This window comes from Kogia breviceps, chromosome 1 (genome assembly GCF_026419965.1).
Source record: "Kogia breviceps isolate mKogBre1 chromosome 1, mKogBre1 haplotype 1, whole genome shotgun sequence".
Taxonomy (NCBI): Eukaryota; Metazoa; Chordata; class Mammalia; order Artiodactyla; family Physeteridae; genus Kogia; species Kogia breviceps.
The window spans coordinates 20,359,724-20,379,143 of NC_081310.1; the positions used below are offsets into that span (position 1 = coordinate 20,359,724).

Below are 19,420 nucleotides of genomic sequence, written 5' to 3' on the forward strand. Positions count from 1 at the left end.
CACACACACACACACACCCCACATAACTCACACCACACATACATACTCTCTTCTTCCCTTTCTTTCAGACACACCTCTCTACTATATGATTAGGTTATTTCACGTACCACCACAAATGGACTGCTAACCTTCCCAAAGGGAGAACACTCAAAGCTGTGTCTTTCTACTCCACCCAGAGGTGATACTGTGCCCTCTAAGTACAGACTTTCTACATGATGTCCAGTCTTCCTTTTATTTTACCATAATCCTATCTCCATATATTGCAATATATTTTGTTGCTGGCAAAAGGAAAAGAATTGGAAAAAACTGATATGCCATTTCTTTCTTTCTTTTGCATTACAAGGGCCTCTCACTGTTGTGGCCTCTCCCGTTGCGGAGCACAGGCTCCGGACGTGCAGGCTCAGTGGCCATGGCTCACGGGCCCAGCCGCTCCGCGGCATGTGGGACCTTTCCGGACCGGGGCACGAACCCGTGTTCCCTGGACCACCAAGCGGATTCTCAACCACTGCGCCACCAGGGAAGCCCTGCCATTTCCTTTTAAAAAGGAAAAATGGGCTCAGTGTGCAAGAGGGTATTTATTAAACAGTAGTAGCAAGCAAGGAAATAGAGGCAACGGCTCTCATTACTGCAGCTTGTAATGAACTTTCTTCCTCCTTGGCCCATTGGTTCCCTAAGGCTTCAGCTGGCAACTCGGTTGGGGTGATTTGCCCAATGGGCAACCCCAGGGGTCTGCGTCCTGGTGGTCCTGCCTTTATAGAGTTGTAATCATCCATTGTTTTTAACATCTGGGTATGACAGTTTGAGAAAGCACCCTCACTGGTAAAATGTTCTCTCCGCGATTTTTCAAGTTCTTATTTTTCTTTGATGACTAGGTCAATCACCCTGGTCAACCCCATAACTCAGTATTTTGTCTATTCCCCTAGAGATATGCGCTGATTCCCTGTTGCATGGCGTCTAAAGTCCAAATCTCTTAGCATAATACACCACAGTCTTCCTGATCTGGGCGTGCTTCCTCCCGCCTCTCTGATCGCAGACCTTGCTAAATTAACTGTACCCTCCTCCAGGTCCCTGATTAAGCCAAGCTCTCTCTGGCATCCTTCTCCTCTGCATGCCCTTCCCCACCTTGTCTGAACTTTAACTCTTATTCATCATTCATTTCGGTCTCAACGGAGGAGCCATTATCTTTAGAGTCTTGGGGCGGCCCAGCTCCCTACACCACACGACTGCCTTCAGCACGGCCCTAGTTCCTCTGATGTTCGATGGTTTCATTGCACTTGTTTGCCCATATATCTGTCCCTGTACTACCCTAAGCTTCCCGAGGAACAGGTCGCTGTTTGATTTATTCTCTGCCTGGTTCATTGACGTTAGTGCCTCCCTCGCTCCATAAGATAGGGGCTTTCTTCTGTTTACAGCCTACTTGTTTAATGAGTGATATATAGCAGGTGATAAAAATTTGGATTAAGGAATGAAGCAATACTGCCTTGCGGTGTGATTAACCTCTGTTTATATTTTTGTCAACTTTCAACTAGATTGCGAGGGCAGGGGTCAGTGTCTGAGTCATCTTGCTCCTCCCGGTGCGTGCACAGAGGAGACCCTTGATCAACCGACTGCAGGTCGGTTGGCTGATCCGCTGGAAAGAGAAGCAGCAGGGAGAAAGATTTTTGGCGCCTCGGCCCTTCAGGGTAAGCCCTTCTGCTCCCGGCCGAGTGCCGGCAACCCCCTATCTCCTCCGCGAGTCCTCTCTGCGAGCTAGTGAGACCCAGCTGCCGCGGGAGGGAGAAAGCTCGTGGGGCGGGACTTCCGGTCCCGCTCGCGAATGCCTTCCGGCGCAAGGCGGAAGCCCGGCTCCGGGTCCTGATCGGAGCCGGGGAGTCCCAGGCACTTGTCTCCTCAGTGGATGCCTCTACGCCCCGTCGCCGCCCCGCGCCGCGGGACGGGGGACACCGGGTAGGGACGGGAGAGTCGGGACACCTCGCGCGGGCGGAGGGAGAACCGGGACCCCAGGTTTGAGGGAGGGGACCAGGATTGGGGGTCGGAGGACAGGGGCAGCCCTGAGGGCAGCCGTGAGGGGCTGAGGAGGGAGGCACCGGGGACCCTGAGGCCGAAGAGGCCCTGAGAAGGGGAGGAGGGTGGCGGGTGACACTGGGCAGGAGGCATCTCGGAGGAGAGCAGTCCCACTTGGGGGAGTGTCCCGGCACTTGGCAGATTGTCTGTGAGGTTGGCACGAGTTGGCAAAGGGTGGCTTCCAGGGGAGGTTGGAGAGGAGGGAAGCAGTCCTTCTCTGAGGGTCGTAGATGAGAAGGACGTCTTGACCTAACGGATCAGAAAGATGACCAGCCACCTACTGGATGCTGAACTCGTATTGCCTCCTTTGCAATTAATGCTGACTTTTTGATGTGCCTTTTTTTTAACCTGTGTGCATTTCGGGGAAGAATTTACATTCCCAGGGAAAACTTGAACTCTTCCTCACCCAGGTGCAACTTATGCTGCATTTCTTTGTCAAACAGATAGTGCTTTAAAGTTGTCTTCATACCAGCAAGCCAACCAAAGTTTTCCTTTTGGAATCTTCTCTACCTTGCGGGGTTTAGGTTATTTCCTTTGTCATGGAATGAACTTGTAAATGCGCTTGGAATTACAGTGATAATTACATGGAAAGCCAGTGCCGTCACGTCTGTAGTTACTATTCATTGTTTTTCTGCCTAACTTTCTAGTATATTTTTACTAAAAGTTATCCTATTGTATTTAGTTTTTGAGTTTAACTAGTAAAGGCAATTTTAGATTAGGGTGCAGCCAATTACTAGCAATTCCTGTGGATTTACCGTTACTTTTTGTTTCTGCTACAAAGAAAACATATATTTGCCATTGGTAGATTGTTAAATATTGATAACCCAAGTTCTGTTGTTATATACACATTAGCATTTTTAGTTTTCCTTATTGGCCATCGTGTACTATGTGGGCTTGCTTTTATCATTACCAGAGGTTATTATTAATTTTAGTTATTGTCTACATTTTATTCATGTTTAATTGACTTGCAATTAATATGTACTTCCTAATCTACGTCATATAGTATCTCACTTCTGCATAATTACAAAAACTGCTTTAGCTTTAAATAGATGGCAAATTTGTATTTTTGTCACAAATGGGGTGAGGTACCTAGGGAGAGCCCTAGCATTGTCATTGGTGGATGGTGATATCTGATGGTTGAATCTTTTGCTTGTTTCAAGTGTTTCATATTTCAAGTGTTAGCATTTTTTATTTTTAAAACTACTGTATTGGTACAGGTATCTTTTAGATCTGATTTGGTGGTCTGTCTTGCTCTAATTCAAGTAAACCAGAACAATTTATGTTTATTGATGGCTTGGTGTCTTGCTAGCTTGTAAACTCTTTTTTCCCCTAGCTTTAATGAGACATAATTGACAAATCAAAATTGCATATATTTAAGGTGTACAACGTGATGATTTGATATACACATATATTGTGAAATGATTACCACAGTCAAGCTAATTAACAAACCATCACTTCACATAGTTACTAATTTCTCTCTTTTTCTTTTTGTGGTGAGAACACTTAAGATCTACTGTCATAACAAATTTAAAATATACAACATAGTATTATTAACTACAGCTTATAAACTCTTGATGGCCTTGAAAATTCATGCTTGAGTAAGATAGATAATTTCCTTATGTTTAGGGGCACAGCTGATACTTAAAAGTGGAAAGCATCGCCTAAACATAAACAATGCTGTAACATGGAAGTGAGCAAATTGAATAGTTTTTCAAATTAGAAAGTGAAAAGATGACACTGACCTTTAAAGTTATTGAATTAACTGTTATGTAGATTTCTATATGTCTTAATCTTATTTCTTTAAAGTAGACAATACTGTTTTTCCGAAAGGTTGATCTGATTTTTCTATATAATCTTGATTTAAAAATGTGTTCTTCCCCCTTTTCCCTTGGTTTTGGGAGAGAGGCTGTAGGCCATTAGATGTTAGTTCATAGGAGAGGATGTGATCATTGTTGAAACACAAGAGCCCAGCCTTCTGTGGCAAGTTTTTAATTATATATCTGAGTAGTATGTTTGAAATTTGATTGCTTTGAGTTCTGGATAATCTTTGGAATTTTTGTTATTTGTTCTAATTGTTGAGTACATTTCTTAGCCTTCTCTAGATAAATTCTGTTTATTCTGTAGGATTACTCTGTGTTATTCTGTAGGATTTAGATGTATTTAACAGTTTAACCAATAGTGGCATTTTTTTTATCAGGGTGCAGCAAATTACTAGTTATTCTTATGGATTTACTATTTCTTTTTATTTCTGCTGCAGTGAAATGTGTATCTGTGTATTGGAAGAACGATTAAAACAGCTGTAGTCAAAAGTGTCTTCATATACACATACTAGCACATTTTGGTTTTTTTAATAACCATATGTGAAGTAACTTGCTATATTGAGATTTTTGGTTCTGTACTCTGATTATCAATTTTATTGTTATCTAGTCCATTTTCAGTTATCTGCATACCCTAGTGAGAAAGGCATTCCCTGCCTTTGGGTAGAATCGGGAGGATTTGTTACAGCTGAGGAATACTGCTGGACAGGGAGATACCAAGCAGAGTGTTGTTGATCTGCTGATTTACCATCCAGCTGCTGCACTGCCTTTGATGCAAGATGGCCCTCAACAAGGTTGGCCGAGACATAGTCGATCTCTTCTTTTAGTATCTCTTTTTGTCCTTTTTCTTTCACCGAGTTAGACCTTTTTTCTCATAGTGTCTAGGATGACCTGGCCCTCAAAGTGTGACGCAGGGCGATCAGAGCAGCCATAAAGGACTGCAGTTATGTTATTAGAGCCTTGTCTATTCTGCTGAGTCTGATCCCATAAATCTTGGCAAATTTTCCAGCCTCCAGGCATTAAGTTATGGCTGTGAACCATTTGTTTACATTATTGTCGTTTGAAAAATAGGTTTAATACTAAATCATAATTGATCTGGTTTATATAAATGGACTCTACTTAGTTTTGTTTTGAGTGAGGCATCACATTAAATTATATATGAGCTTTTCTATTAAAGTGATAATGATATACTTCACAATTACAAATACTGTAGAAAATACACTGATTGCCTTTAGTCCTTGTTGTTGTTATTATTAGTTTTTGTTTTGTTTTTAATTTGAGATCCTGAGGAAAAGAAAAACTATTGGATAAAAGATTTTGGCAGAGGTTGGGAAGGCTGACCGTTACTGGTGACACATTAAGGGGTGATGTTTGGAGCTGTCTGCAATGGTTGGAAGCAGTGTCTCAACACTAATGTTGTTTCTAATTGCCAGTGCCTGGTGATGAGAAAAGGCAGAAAGACTTTTAGTTGCTTTTATTATTGTTTTAAAATACCCTACAGACAATGTGCTCCCTCTTTGTCTGCAGCTGGCTGGGAAAGAAATCCCTCCCACCTCTCCCACCTCCCTGAGAATGACCTGGCAGAGGCTGGGAAGTCAAAGTTTATATGGTTATTAGGAGTCTTGGAGAAGTTTGAGGGAAGGGTTGAAATGTGAATAAAAAACAAATACTGAAGTTTATTTTCAAAATTGAGAGGATCAAGGCATGGAGATTGATGAGAACATTGTAGATGTGAGAAAACCAACCACTGTATATGAGTGAACTGTCTTAATTACAGCAGAGGAGGGAGGGCAGGCCCTAGGAAGTGATACATAATCAAGTTCTAGACTTTCCGACAAGAACTAGTAAGATAAGAAGTATCATTCAACCCCTAATATTTTAAACCTAAATGATGACTATTTCACAGTAATTGAATAAAGTTGCAAAAATCAAAATAGTACAGGGAACCACCTGTATACCCTTTATTCAGATTCATCTATTTTTTTTTTTAACATCTTTATTTGAGTATAACTGTTTTACAATAGTGTGTTAGTTTCTCTTTTACAACAAAGTGAATCAGTTATACATATACATATGTTCCCATAACTCTTCCCTCTTTTGTCACCCTCCCTCCCACCCTCCCTATCCCACCCCTCTAGGTGGTCACTAAGTACAGAGGTGAACTCCCTGTGCTATGCTGTAGCTTCCCACTAGCTATCTAATTTACATTTGGTAGTGTGTATATGTCCCTGCCACTCTCTCACATTTTATCTTATTTGCTTTATCACTTAAGAATAAGAGCACTTCTTTTTTTTAAACATCTTTATTGGACTATAATTGCCTTACAATGGTGTGTTAGTTTCTACTTTATACCAGAGTGAATCAGCTATATATATACATATATCTCCATATCTCCTCCCTCTTGCATCTCCCTCCCATCCTCCCTATCCCACCCCTCTAGGTGGTCGCAAAGCACCGAGCTGATCTCCCTGTGCTATGCAGCTGCTTCCCACTAGCTGTCTGTTTTACATTTGGTAGTGTATATATGTCCATGCCACTCTCTCACTTCGTCCCAGCTTACCCTTCCCCCTCCCTGTGTCCTCAAGTCCATTCTCTACATCTGTGTCTTTATTCCTGTCCTGCCCCTAGGTTCTTCAGAACCATTTTTTTTTTAGATTCCATATATATGTGTTAGCATATGATATTTGTTTTTCTCTTTCTGACTTCCTTCACTCTGTATTACAGACTCTAGGTCCATCCACCTCACTACAAATAACTCAATTTCATTTCTTTTTATGGCTGAGTAATATTCCATTGTATATATGTGCCACATCTTCTTTATCCATTCATCTGTCAATGGACACTTAGGTAGGTTGCTTCCATGTCCTGGCTATTATAAATAGAGCTGCAATGAACATTGTGGTACATGACTAATAAGAGCACTTTTGATTAAAGTAGAAAGCTCATATAAAATATACTCCTGAGTTCAACTGCTAACTTTATTTCTTCTCCTAATAAACAGTTATTTATTGGTTCTAATTCTCTGAGTTCTAGTGCTAGAAAGGACCTTGGGAGACAATCTGATTTGACTCCCTTAAGGCTAGTAAATGTTGACCAATCCAGGACAGGTAGGTTTTGAATTCTAAACGTCCATAGCCTCTTCCAGGGTCTTATCATCTTGACAGGTAGGATTCCTTTGTCTTTTTGTTGCTTTGTGGCTTATACATTTTCATTTGATGAAAACAAGCATGTAAAATGTTATTCCCTAGACCTAACTGAAAACTCCCTTGCATTCATTTAAATCCACCTCTTCTCGTTCTGAATCTTGTTTCTTCTTCCTGTAGAAAACAACTAAACAACATCCTTTTTAAGAACATACAACCTATTCTATAATAAATACCTTTTACCTTTCCTTGGGTAAGACATTTTTGCATGAGGGTTTCTACCTAAAACATGCTTTCTATCTCTTTAGTCAAGTTACAAGGCTTTATTTTGGTTGATCTATTAGGATTCTAGGTTTTTCATATCCTTTTTTTTTTTGAATTTTGTTTTATTATTATTTTTTTAAACAGCAGGTTCTTATTAGTTATCTGTTTTATACAAATTAGTGTGTATATGTCAATCCCAATCTCCCAATTCATCCCCCCGCCACCACTTTCCCCCCTTGGTGTCCATACGTTTGTTCTCTACAGCTGTGTCTCTATTTCTGCCTTGCAAACTGGTTCATCTGTACCATTTTTCTAGATTCCACATATATGCGTTAATATATGATATTTGTTTTTCTCTTCTGACTTACTTCCTTCTGTATGACAGTCTCTAGGTCCATCCACATCTCTGCAAATGGTTCAATTTAGTTCCTTTTTGTGATAGAGTAATATTCCAGTGTATATATGTACCACATCATCTTTATCCATTCATCTGTCTGTGGACATTTAGGTTGCTTCCATGACCTGGCTATTGTCAGTAGTGCCACAATGAACATTGGGGTGCATGTATCTTTTTGTATTATGGTTTTCTCTGGGTATGTGCCCAGTAGTGGGATTGTTGGGTCATATGGTAATTCTATATTTAGTTTTTTAAGGAAACTCTGTATTGTTCTCCTTAGTGGCTGTATCAATTTACATTCCCATCAACAATGCAAGAGCGTTCCCTTTTCTCCACATCCTCTCCAGCATTTGTTGTTTGTAGATTTTCTGATGATACCCATTCTAACTGGTGTGAAGTGATGCCTTGTTGTAGTTTTGATTTGCATTTCTGTAATAATTAGTGATGTTGAGCAGCTTTTTGTGTGCCTCTTGGCCATCTGTACATCTTCTTTGGAGAAATGTCTATTTAGGTCTTCTGTCCATTTTTTGATTGGGTTTTTTTTTTTAAATTGAGCTGCATGAGCTATTTATATATTTTGGAGATTAATCTTTTGTCCTTTGATTTGTTTGCAAATATTTTCTCCCATTCTGAGAGTTGTCTTTTCGTCTTGTTTATAGTTTATAGAAAGTTGTTAAACTTTCTTTTAGGTTTCATGAGGTCACATTAGTTTATTTTTGTTTTTCTTTCCATTACTCTAGAAGGTGGGTGAAAAAAGATCTTGCAGTGATTTATGTCAAAGAGTGTTCTTCCTATGTTTTCCTCTAAGAGTTTTATAGTGTCTGGCCTTACATTTAGGTCTTTATTCCATTTTGAGTTTATTTTTGTGTATGGTGTTAGGGAGTGTTCTAATTTCATTGTTTTACATGTAGCTGTCCAGTTTTCCCAGCACCATTTATTGAAGAGGCTATCTTTTCTCCATTATATATCCTTGCCTCCTTTGTCATAGATTAGTTGACCATAGGTGTGTGGGTTTATCTCTGGGCTTTCTATCCTGTTCCATTGATCTATATTTCTGTTTTTGTGCCAGTACCATGTTGTCTTGATTACTGTAGCTTTGTAGTATAGTCTGAAGTCAGGGAGTCTGATTCCTCTAGCTCCATTTTTTTCCCTCAAGATTGCTTTGGCTATTCGGGGTCTTTTGTGTCTCCATACAGATTTTAAGATTTTTTTGTTCTAGTTTTGTAAAAAATGCCATTGGTAATTTGGTAGGGATTGCATTGAATCTGTAGATTGCTTTGGGTAGTATAGTCATTCTTACACTATTGATTCTTCCAATCCAAGAACATGATATATCTCTCCATCCGTTTGTTTCATCTTTGATTTCTTTCATCAGTGTCTTATAGTTTTCTGAGTACAGGTCTTCTACCTCCTTAGGTAGGTTTATTCCTAGGTATTTTATTCTTTTTGTTACAATGGTGAATGGGATTGTTTCTTTAATTTCTCTTGCTGATCTTTCATTGTTAGTGTATAGGAATGCAAGAGATTTCTTGCATTAATTTTGTATCCTGCAACTTTACCAAATTCATTGATTAGCCCTAGTAGTTTTCTGGTGGCGTCTTTAGGATTATCTATGTATAATATCATGTCATCTGCAAACAGTGAGAGTTTTACTTCTTTTCCAATTTGTATTCCTTTTATTTCTTTTTTTTCTCTGATTGCTGTGGCTAGGACTTTCAAAACTATGTAGAATAATAGTGGCGAGAGTGGACATCCTTGTCTTGTTCCTGATCTTAGATGAAATGCTTTCAGTTTTTCACCATTGAGAATGATGCTTGCTGTGGGTTTGTTGTACATGGTCTTTATTATGTTGAGGTAGGTTCCCTCTCTGCCCGCTTTCTGGAGAGTTTTTATCATAAATGGGTATTGAATTTTGTCAAAAGCTTTTTCTGCATCTATTGAGATGATCATATGGTTTTTATTCTTCAATTTGTTAATATGGTGTATCACATTGATTGATTTGCGTATATTGAAGAATCCTTGCATCCCTGGGATTAATCCCACTTGATCATGGTGTATGATCCTTTTAATGTGTTGTTGGATTCTGTTTGCTAGTATTTTGTTTCATATCCTTTTTTTCCCCATATCCTTTTTAAAGTGTGGTGAACAGAGCTTAGAAGACTCTGATCAATGTAGAATAATAACAATGATAATTTATGTATCAATTATTTAGTCAGTGCTTTTCTTATACAGTCATCTGATCCGTAGGGTAGGACAGGTGGTATCCCTATTTCTGAGGTGGAAAAACCTGAACTACAGAAGGGTTCAGTGACTTGCCTTACATCCTGCAGAGCTAGGCTGAGTTGGAACTGGGATGCAACCTTAGTCTTCTAACTCTAAATCCAGTGCCCTTTTCCACTGCATCTCACTTTGAGTTCCTTATGTACCATGTATTTTTAAATGTACCTTAGAATCACTTTGGCCCTCTCAATTCTTCTCCCCTTTTACCAGCATAACTTGCTATTAGGGAAATAAAGTGTTTGTTGACTCAACTTGTACTTTTTCTTCCGCCCTTAAAATGATATCATTGCAGAATTGGAGTGAACCTGTAGCAGTCCCTTAATCCAATCTTCTACCTGATTTGGGTACCCTTATAACACTTATTACCCCAGAGGACTTTAGGCCCTTGCCTGAATACATAGAGAAACAAGGTGTTCACTTCCTTTTTATACAACCTTGGTTTGTTGTTGGGTGGCTCAAGTTATAAGGTTATTCTTTTATTTATAACAGATCCAAATTACCTGTTGCGGTTTTTTTATCCATTGGTTTTAGTTATATCAGCCAGAGAAACATAGATCTATTTTTTCTTTTCTATTTAAAATTTTGTCACATATTTAAAAAACTGTCTCTTATTATCTCTTCTTCAGGTTAAATAATGCCAATACCTAGATCTCTCACTATCCTGATTGTCTTATTCTGGATGCTCTAGGTTGTCAGTATTGTGAAAATACGGCTTCTGTAATTGTTTACACTATTTTAGATGTCTGATCAAGGCAGCATATAGTGGGACTATTACTTCCTGTAAGGTGGACACCATACTCTTTCTATTACTGCATATTCAATATTATTGAAGTCCAACATTGCATTAATATGTAAGCAGACATATCTTGCTCTTATAGTAAGCATTTGGTAAGCCAAAGGTCCCCAGATTTTTGCAGGAACTCTCTGTTAGTCTGGTCCCTGTACTTGTATGGCTGATTTTTAAATTGAAATACATGACCTTACACCTACTCTGTATTAAATTTTTCCTGCCTGTGTTTCAGCAGTCCAGCATTTTAGCCTGTAGAGATGTATTTTGGTCTTAATATTCTTGTTTGCTTCTTAGCCATCCTTTTCAGCTGTGTCTTCTTCATTTATAATACTTATCCCTTAAAGCTTGTGTTGAGTTGGGGCTGGCTTTGGGCTGATTATAGCTAAATAGCTAATGCGCCTTGTACTTGTAGGGTTTAGAAGCAGATCATTTGTGGATAATTTTGTACAAAGTTTTCTGCAGAGAAGTGTGACAAGTGCTAGTTCTCTGGATCTGGTTGCCTTATTCCCTGGGAGACCCAAGAGTTACTTATAGGCCATTACAAAGCCTTTATTTTATTTATTTATTTTTTTTGCTCCCTACCACTCACTTTTACATGCATGTCTCTGAAGAATAGAAAAAGTAAATCATTAGAATTATGTTCCAATATACCTATCTCTCTTAGCTCTTAAAACTAAATGTCACCACTTAACCTAGAATAGTTGAAAACTTGATTTAAAGAAAGTTTCTGGGACCTGACCTTGCTTATGTTTATGGTTTTGCTTTGGAGTTTAGTCTTTGAACTATATATGGACTCTTATCGGCACTCTAAAGACTTTAAAACTGCCATGAACTATAAAAAGGTTTTAAAAAAAGACTTATAGAGGGAAACAATAATTAGTATTCTTGGAAGCTAGGTTTGCCAATGGCTTTAGTCCATTAATATATGTGTGTGTTATATATATATATAACATATATATATATAAAATAGATAGACTTATGTGGAGATTATTTCCACTTTTAGTCAATGTCAAACCTTTAAATTTTAAACTAGTAGTCTCTTATATAGACAGTGCAGATATTGAACATTTCTGCCCTCTTGCAAAATGGACTTTCTCAGAGTAGGAGCTTTGTGTCTATTGCTCAAGGGCAGTTGCCTCAGTGATGACTGGGTTCTTTCATTGACTCTATTAATCACTGCCAGTTCTCTTCACAATTGGGTAGAAGTAATCACAGCAACAGCTCCAGTGTGCTGGAGGACTTAGAGGTCCTAAGCACTTGGCTTTCACAGTCATTTCTTGTATATTTTATACAGAAGGGAAAAGGAGATATGGAAGCTGTACCTATATTGAGAGATCTAGTGCTTTTATGTAAAAATGGCTTCAGATAGCCAGTTAAAGTTGTGTTTGAACCCTTGAAGCACATTAGATTTGTTTCCAAGTTTTGGGCAAGATTTGTGTCTGTGTTAACGAAATTTGGTCAAAAAGGCTTCATTAGTTTAGATCAGTGGTTCTTAACCTGTCAGAGCCAACACTCTATTTTTATAACAAATGTTTTATAGTCCCTTCTTTACTATCCTGAAATGAATTCATAGATATACTGTAACTACTCGCAAACCTGACTGCAAAGAAATGAATATAATGTTCTAACTGTAATATAAAGGAGAAATAAAAATAGTCATTAAATATACTTAATATGTATATGCTCTACATATACCAACTGGTTAACATTTCGTACCTGTGTCTAGAATTACTGTGATGGAAATCATTACAAATGCAGGCTTATTCAGATAAATTGTACTTACATACACTGAGTTATATTGCTGTCATTGAGATGATTTTCCAAAATGGTGAATAACTTGGCAAAATTCAGAGAAAAGTTAAGTACAGTCTTACTTTGACTTTCAGAGCAGTTACATTTTGGGAGGACTTAGTGATTATTAAAAATGTGAAAAAGAGAATTCCTGTTTATGTGTTAAATGGAGTTACAGTCTAGGCTTAGATAATTTTAACAGGTTTTTCATCCACATCTATTTCTAGTGGGATATTAAAACATCATGGGGGATGCAGGATAATCCTCTGTTGTGCAGTACTGTCCCTAGTGTCGCAGGACGTGTGGCATTCCTCAGTACACCAAGTGCCTTCAGTGTCCTCAGTCATTGTCACAACCAAGAAGTATTTTCACAAACTTTCAAAACATGCCTTAGGGTTTAAAATGAAACCGTGTTATTTTTCAGCTCTGTAAACTTAAAGGAAGCCAGTTTCTTTTCAGAGTGTGTGTGTGTAGAACTATCCTTTTAGATTAGGGATGACAAATATGTTTTAACATCACAATTCTGATTCATTGGAGATGGTTGTCTTGAGCGTTGTGTTAAAAATTCTGAGGCAAAGGCCAGCCTCACTAGGAGAGAGTATTTGATCGATTAGTCATGTCTGCCATAGGTAGAAGGAGGAATGGCTGCGTGGGACAGTTGCCACATATCCCACCTCAGTATAGCTCAATATACCTTAACCCATTGGGTACCAGTACCCCTACCCCATGGGATTTGGGAATATGTGGAGAAAGCTTTGGTTGTCATAGTGATAGGTGTATATTTGTGTAGGTAGCATTTACTCTTCAGGAACCAGGAATGCTAAATGACCCACAGTGCTCTGGTTAGTTCCACACTGTGGGAAAATATCCCATCCTTGAAGTCCCTCATTGAGGAATAACCAATCTAGCTTGGAAAACAGTCTGTTTATGGAGACTGTTCTGAGCCAGATGGTCACTGGCACTGGATATAGAGGTGTTTTGGCATTGAATGGGAGTGTACCATATGACCTCCAGGGTCTTTTCCAGCTCCATGATTTCATGAATCAGAGGTCAGCAAACTATGGCCCAGAGGCCAAAGCTGGTCTGTTTTAGTAAATAAAGTTTTATTGGAATATAGCCATACTCATTCATTTATGTACTGCCATTGGCTGCTTTGGGGCTACAATGGCAGAGTTGAGTAGTTGCCACAGAGACCTTATGGCCTGCAAGGCCTAAATACTACTGACCCTTTACAGAAAAAGTTTGTAGGTACGTGGTATCAGTAATACTTTTTGAATGGAACCAGCATGTGAACTGATACTATTGAATACTAAATATGTCATTCTTATGTCCTTAATGGTTTCTGTGTATGTTGTGATTCTAGAATATTTTTCTATGTCAGTGTAGCATGGAGGACTAACTAATTGATGGGTCAACAATAAAACTTAGAGTTGGAGAATTTCCAGATTGATTTTGCAGATGTCACTTGATAAAGTAGAGCAAAGTCTACTACTTCTCTTTGTCTGGTTCCTTAATCTTTTTTTTTTTTTTTTGTGGTATGCGGGCCTCACTGTTGTGGCCTCTCCCGTTGTGGAGCACAGGCTCCGGACGCGCAGGCTCAGCGGCCATGGCTCATGGGCCCAGCCGCTCCGCGGCATGTGGGATCTTCCCGGACCGGGGCACGAACCCGTGTCCCCTGCATCGGCAGGCGGATTCTCAACCACTGCGCCACCAGGGAAGCCCTGGTTCCTTAATCTTTAAAATTGGTCTGATAAGCGACTTTCTTCACAGTCATGTTATACTAACGGCTAGTTATGAAACACTTTGAAAGCCATGAAAATGAGAGAAAAAATGAATCTTAGAATCTTCTGAAATCAGTTTTGGAGTTTAAAAATTCAGTGTGGAAAACATCACTTTTCTTTTTCTCCCTATGTATTTTAATAAAGAAAAGCACAGTGAGATAATAGCGTCGCTAATTTGTTGGCATTGTGTAGGAAATACTAACTTAAAAAATAACATTCCGGTTACATATTTTAAATGCTTTAATATTTTAAAGAGGTTACAAGAAACAGACATCTGTTAATCCTTACTTAAAGAAGAACAAAATACCAGTCTGAGTATTCAGCATGTTAGTGTATCAGTCAGAGTTCTCCAGAGGAACAAAACCAATATCATTTGTATATGTGTGTGTTTTTTTTTTTTTTTTTTTTTTGCGGTACGCGGGCCTCTCACTGTCGTGGCCTCTCCCGTTGCGGAGCACAGGCTCCGGTCGCGCAGGCCCAGCGGCCATGGCTCACGGGCCCAGCCGCTCCGCGGCATGTGGGATCTTCCCGGACCGGGGCACGAACCTGTGTCCCCTGCATCGGCAGGCGGACTATCAACCACTGCGCCACCAGGGAAGCCCCTATGTGTGTGTTTTTTAAAAGAGATTTGTTTTCATGAATTGGCTCATGACATTGTGAGGGGCAATTCCAAAATTTGTAGGGCAGGCTGGCAGGATCAAGTTCGGGTTGCTGCTTCAGTCTTGAGGCAGGATACCTTCTTCCCTGGGAAACCTCAGTTTTTGCTCTTAAGCCCTTCAACTGATTAAATGTGTCCCACCCACATTATCAAGGGTAATCTCCTTTACTTAAAGTCAACTTACTGTAGATATTAACCATATCTACAAAATACCTTTACAGCAACACCTAGATTAATGTTTGATTAAGTAACTGGGTTACTATAACCTAGCCAAGTTGACAGATAAAACTAATCATCACAGGTAGTATTTAGAATGCTTTTGGTATATTAAACAAATATGTGGTATTTGAAATATTGCATAGTGATTAGTTAATAGGAGAGTGTGTATATTCATAGCCTAGTAGTCTTTTAAGGGATTACCTGGGTTTTCAGTCATGTGTCAAATAAAGAATGGAAAATGGACAATTTAATCAACCTTGTCACCCTTTGAAGTTTAAAAGCTTTTGTGGTTTTAATATGTTGTGTATTAATTTTTTAAAAATCTAAGGTGCCTTAAGTAATTTTAAAAATTTATAACAATTTTTCCATGTTTATAAGTTAATGCTTTTGGTAATCTTTTTGCATAAAAATATTTGTAGATCTGGGAATTAGTCTTGAGCTTATTTAGTCTAATTCCCCTTGTTTATGGTTGAGAAACTAGTCCTAGAAAGGTGGACTGATTTGCCCAGGTATCATATCAAGTAAAAGAACCAAGGTTAGAAACCAGATCTGGTTTCCAATCCAGGGCCTTTCTGCTACAAGAATGATTACAGTTAAATGATGCTAATCACAGGCAGGTTTTCTGAAGAGAGAGGGATTTTGAATCTCTATTTAAGGGAGTGAATATAAATTAATAGTTAAGAGAATAGAGGTTAAATTCATGCCATTCAGTGACACCGTGGGGAGGGAGAGGGCAGAGAGAAGTGTGTATATAGTAAGATATATCCAAATGGACAACATATACACTTGGGCACATAGTGACATGGGATACCCCTGGGGCTTGAAGAGATTTTGCTGGTAAATACAAGTGAGCCATTGGATGATTCACAGGGGATATTCCAAAGGACCTTAAGAGTAGGGGACACATGGACCAAGAGAAGTTACTGAGAGAACTTTCTTTGTTTAGAGGTTAAGAATAGAGAAACGTGTAGCTGTTGAAACTCAGGTGCTCTCTGTAAGCAGCATAGGGCAAGAGTTTGGAAATCCTCTAGGAGAGGATTTTAAGGACATAAGGCATAGAGGAAATGTTATCAGATGTAAATGGATCCTTTTTAGAAGGTTGCCAGGTTTCAGGTGTAATCTGAGCTTCCTTACCTGTAAAATAAGTGTAATAATACCCAATGTACGGAGCTGTTGTAGGAAGTAAAGGCGATAGTTTATATAATGTGCTTAGCATAATGCCTGGCACACAGTACTCAATAAGCAATAGCATTTATTATTATTACATCATGGCAGCTGGCTGAGGGTCATATAGAAGCTATCACTAGAATAAGATCCATTTTTTCCCACTTCCCTTTCCCTTATTCTTTACGTCACCTCTGCAGCTCTTTATCATGCTTTTTTTCTTCTCAACTATTTTTTATTATCCCCCCAGCAAAGGAGAAAATTATATTAAAAGACAGGAATGAGACACTAGGGAACTTTTCAGCATGCTTGTTGCTTCAGGTTTTTTACTTCCAGGCAGGTGCATATCTCTGACTCTGTATAGTACTTCTCTACCTCTGTGATCCTCAAGCCAGCTCTTTTTTGAATAAACTGTGCACCTTTTGGGGGGCCATATTTCAACTGCAAAATTCCATTGCATCAAACTGAAAGGATGTACTTTACTACAGCACTATCTCCAATTAACTTTATTGCTCCTGTCTTCCCCCCCCACACACACACTTTGGAATTTAACTCTGAAGGTATGGTTGGGAAGGAAAATGGAAAGTACAAGATTTTGAAGTAACTTCGCCCTTTCCTCTTCAGAGGGTCATTCCCTTTAGGTTTAAGGAAAAAAAAAAAAAAATTGATGGACGTCAACTCCAAAGATAACTGGTTAAACAAAATGATGTTTTCTATGATAATTGTATCTTAAGATACGAAAACACTTAAGAATGGAGACTCAGTGGTAATCAAGTGACAAATTTTTTTCGGTGTATGGACTCAGGTTGTTTTTTTGTTTTTTTGGCCATGCTGCGTGGCATGAAGGATCTTAGCTCCCTGACCAGGGATCAAACCCATGTCCCCTGCAGTGGAAGCACAGAGTCTTAAACACTGGACCCCCAGGAAAGTCCCATGGGCTCAGGATCCAATAGTGAGATTACTAGATATGAAGCATAGAGTATCTGTCTCAACTTTGGTGTGACTATTTCTGAACCAGACCTGGAAACCATTTCACTTGTGTTCAGAAGGCTGGTAGAGTTTGCAATTGACTCAGACTGACTTGGTGTGTTTTGTTATCATTCTAAGGAGCCTTTGCAGTGCTTGAAGATCTGTTAAAGAAGGTTCTTTCTTTTAACCTTAAAGCTGAAAGAGGGCTTCTCTGTATAATTTTGTATGCTAGGTTTTTTTTTTTCCAATTTTGTTTATTTAGTTTTGGTTGCCTTGGCTCTTCGTTGCTGCGCGTGGGCGTTCTCTAGTTGTGGTGAACGGGGGCTACTCTTCATTGTGGTGCACGGGCTTCTCCTTGCCGTGGCTTCTCTTGTTGCAGAACATGGGCTCTAGGCACGCGGGCTTCAGTAGTTGTGGCTCGTGGGCTCTAGAGCACAGGTTCAGTAGTTGTGGCACACGGGCTTAGTTACTCTGCGACATGTGGGATCTTCCTGGATCAGGGCTTGAACCCGTGTCCCCTGCGTTGGCAGGCTGATTCTTAACCACTGTGCCACCAGGGAAGCCCCTGTATGCTAGGCTTTAAATTTGAGAAATTTGTGTATGTCTACATTCATAAGCAAAGGAGTTCAGAAAAGCTTGAAAGAGGCCTGTAAGGAGAAGCAAATTTGAATGTTTCTTTCTGGTGATCCTTATTTTTTTCCAAAGATGCAATTAAATAAACATTACGTTTTGAGTGATAATGATTTTTCTATAGTTTGATCAGAAGATAGAACAACTTCATATTTTCAGACCCCAGTGTTTCAAAGTATGTGGTATTCTGTTTCACAGTCCTACAGTTGATAAGTATTGGTAGTCTATAGTAGCATTTGGTCTTCAATAAGACACGCTGGCAATTACTGTCTTTAAGAAAAAACAAGGGACTTCCCTGGTGGCTCAGTGGTTAAGAATCCACCTGCTGATGCAGGGGACATGGGTTCGAGCCCTGGTCTGGGAAGATCCCACATGCTGTGGAGCAGCTAAGCCTGTGCATCACAACTACTGAGCCTGCGCTCTAGAGCCCATGAGCCACAGCTACTGAGCCCGCATGCCACAACTACTGAAGTCCACGTGCCTAGAGCCCGTGCTCTGCAACAAGAGAAGCCCGTGCACCGCAATGAGGAGTAGCCCCCTCTCACTGCAACTAGAGAAAGCCCATGCACAGCAATAAAGACCCAACGCAGCCAAAAATAAATAAATAAATAATTTTTTAAAAAAACAAAAAAAACCAGTAAGTGGTGTGTGATCGTTAGTGTTTGTTCTCTGGTGCTTGGTGCACACTCTCCTGCAATCTTTTCCTTTCCTGGCTGTTATTTCCTCCATTGGATAATGATGCTTTCTCATCTCACAAGTGCCCCATGCATTAAAATCACTCATTACTCTCTTTTGTCCCTTAATCTCTCCTCCAGATGAAATCCATTTCTCTCATAACTGATAGCTAATCCATAATTATTTGATTAAGTTAATTCAGAGTAAGGGTAGAATGACTGATAGACCTAATCCCAAGGTACATTATGTAAGTTATATGTATTTTAAAGTGAAAACATTTGTAAAACTAAACAAAAAAACCTGTTGACTCAAAGAATTAGCAGGTGGTTTCATATATAGAGATTGCTTGTTTGCCTTGTTACTTCAGACCTCCTTTTTTTTTTTTGGACTCCCAGTGTCTAAGAGAACATATTTCTTCCTTAGAGGAGTTGAGAAGAGGAGAAAAAATAAGGGGAAGAGACAGGACCTTTTCAATTTTTGACATATAGGTATAGCTACTTCTTGACTTTTTTCCTTCTCCAGGTCTTCCCTCCATAATCTCACTATGTTTGTTTGTTTGTTTGTTTAAATACTCTTCTTGTAAAATGTAACTCGTCTGTTAGTTGCAGGTTCCTATCTCTCAACCTGCCAAAAGAAATTTTCCTAATTTATATGTTGTCAAATTACATGGTTTTTTTTGTTGTTGTTGTTTGTTTGTTTTGTGGTACGGGGGCCTCTCACTGTTGTGGGCGCTCCCGTTGCGGAGCACAGGCTCCGGACGCGCAGGCTCAGCGGCCAT

General features: G+C 39.4%; 1 protein-coding gene across 4 annotated transcripts in view; it reads left to right on the forward strand.

The window, feature by feature from the left end:
- Positions 1 to 1,839: 1,839 nt before the first annotated feature.
- DISP1 (dispatched RND transporter family member 1) overlaps positions 1,840 to 19,420 on the forward strand; it is a 209,674-nt gene continuing 192,093 nt past the window's right edge. For all 4 annotated transcript variants that reach the window (XM_067028148.1, XM_067028115.1, XM_067028126.1 and 1 more), the window contains exon 1: positions 1,840 to 1,947. The gene's annotated coding sequence lies outside the window, so the exon portion shown is untranslated. The remainder of the gene's footprint in view (positions 1,948 to 19,420) is intronic.